We start from the raw sequence: 2,514 nt of genomic DNA on the forward strand, positions 1-2,514 counted from the left end.
GAACATTCATTTGCTGAATTAGATCATTATCTTAAAAAATAACTAGTTAATTATGTATGTCACTATTTGAAAAAATAGTTGTGATGGTATAAGGGGATAAACATAAAAAAATTTCATGAATGATAAATTGAGAAAAAACATGCAACTAAAAAAAACTAGTAAATAAATTATCGAATTTATTTTTAAATTAATTAAAAGATTTATGATAAAGGAATCGCCTTCTATGTATATTAACAAGTATGTTTTCTTAAATTTCATAATATTATATTCATTATTTAAATAATTAAAATATCCGAAAATTTAATATGTTCACTAGTTGGCTTCTTCACCTGTGTGATGAATCGTTTAGTCGCCGATGTTCTTCTGTGATGTTTACTGTTTTCCGGATGGGTGGCCATATAGGAACTTTAACATTGACACGCACTTTTCTCTCTTACTAACTCATAAAGAAGTTGCGTCAAGTCAACAGCCGGTGTAAATATCTTGTTAAATCATTGTAATGTAGAGCCTACACCAAATAGTTGGGGTAAAAGTTAAGGAAATGACGCTATTATAGTTAAGACTAGATCATACATGATTTAAATTAATATACAGTACTCCATGTTTTCTCTTAGTCTTGATTGTTTAAAATGGTAACGAGATTATACAAATTTTCCGTTTACTCTCCTACAATTATCCGTATTACTCTATATCAATGTAAGTACCCATTTCGTCCACAATAATAGACTATAAGTTTGTACAAAGGAACTGAATTTTTCATTCGATCAATAGTTTAAAGGAAATTAAAAATTTTAATTTTAATTCGACAGAAGAATCATCAACTCACAAGTGATAACCAATTTTATCTCTATGAAATTAATTCTGTAGTTCAACTTATTTACTGTATATCAAGTGATAGAAGTAGCATTATTCCTAGCAATATTACTAATATTTTAGTAAGAATTGTGAAACTTCTTCAAAATCTAAAACGTTGGATTATTTTTCTTGTAGCCATTTTTATTTTTCAAAAATAAGATTTTGAAACACTAGAAATTTCTAAGTACAACTTTAATTGTTCTCTAGTTGTATTACATGCAATCTAGTGATCTCTAGAGTTTATCAGGGGCTTCATTAGACTCATAATTAAACTATATTTCTTAGACCATATTTATTAAAAAAAAAATACCGTTTTAATTAACAAATTTTAGCAAAACCAAACATTAATATTAACAAAAATACGGTAGCACAGCGAGGTCGCAACATAGTGTGGACGTGGTATAGTCGAGACAAATATAAATTATATCTGACAGCGAACAAAATCACTATCGTAAAATACACTATGATGCAAATCAGTAGATAGTGTTTAATTTTAAGAAATTTAAATGTATTTATTATTACATATTTCATAAATTTGTTCAACTTTGACAGCCATTTGCACATAGGTAAGACAAGTCGTCAGGATAATTTTTTTTTAACTTATAGTGCGTTATATAAGATTTAATTTAACATGTTTTTTAAAGGACGCAATATTTCAGAAACACTATCAAAATTTAAGTTAAAAAAGTTCTACATTTTATACGTATGTTTCAAATTTTGAACGCCCCCTGTATAAGGAGAAATTTTCCGAATTAAAAAAAATATATCGCAAGTGGTATATAGTCTTTGGAAACAAAAATTTGTGTTGATATATTTTTATAAGTTATATCAAGTTGAAAACATAAAATAAAAAATTTTAACATAAAATATCATATTTTTAACTAAGGCAGCTATTTAATACATAGAAAATGTCGCAGAGATAATTTTATTTTTAATTTATAATATACAACATAAGCTTTAATTTAACATGTTTAAAAGATGCAGTTTCCAGAAATTTTTCAAAATAGTTGAAAAAATTGCTATTTTGAATCCTCTCGTGGGTAGGTTTTTAGGGTCAGAATTTCAAAAAAATGATATCAAATAAAAGAGAAATACCTAAGGTTTCTATTAAAAACAAATTATTTTGATTTGTTAATTTTTGAAAAAGTTAAGGCAGTGTTAAGAAAAAAAGTGAAAAAATTTCAAAAATTATTTATTTTTAAAATTGTAATATTTGTTGGTGACTTCCTCCATTTACTGGGAACGAGGGAAATTTTTTCTTTTTTTTAAAGGCAATATGTTGAACAAGATTTGATTTCTGATCTTTTGACGTATAGTTGAAAGAAATCACATATCACACATACACACAAAAAAAAACACATCATAGAAAAATGAATACCTTCTCAGATTTGCATCGAATATAAAATTACGATCTATTTGCAAATATATATTTCATCTTTAAATAAATAAAAAAAAAAACGGTAGCACAGTGGGGTCGCGGCATAGTGGAGACATTGCATAGTTGGGTTCAGTATAGATTTAATCTGACAGTGATTAAAATCACTATCATAAGAAACGCTTCGATGCAAATCTGTAGATAGTGTTTAATTTTAAAAAATTGATGGATAATTGCAAAAGTAACATCAACTTCTATTAAAATAAAATACAAAACCCATAATT

This window comes from Daktulosphaira vitifoliae, unplaced genomic scaffold (assembly GCF_025091365.1).
Source record: "Daktulosphaira vitifoliae isolate Bord-2020 unplaced genomic scaffold, ASM2509136v1 Scaffold_34, whole genome shotgun sequence".
Classification (NCBI taxonomy): Eukaryota; Metazoa; Arthropoda; class Insecta; order Hemiptera; family Phylloxeridae; genus Daktulosphaira; species Daktulosphaira vitifoliae.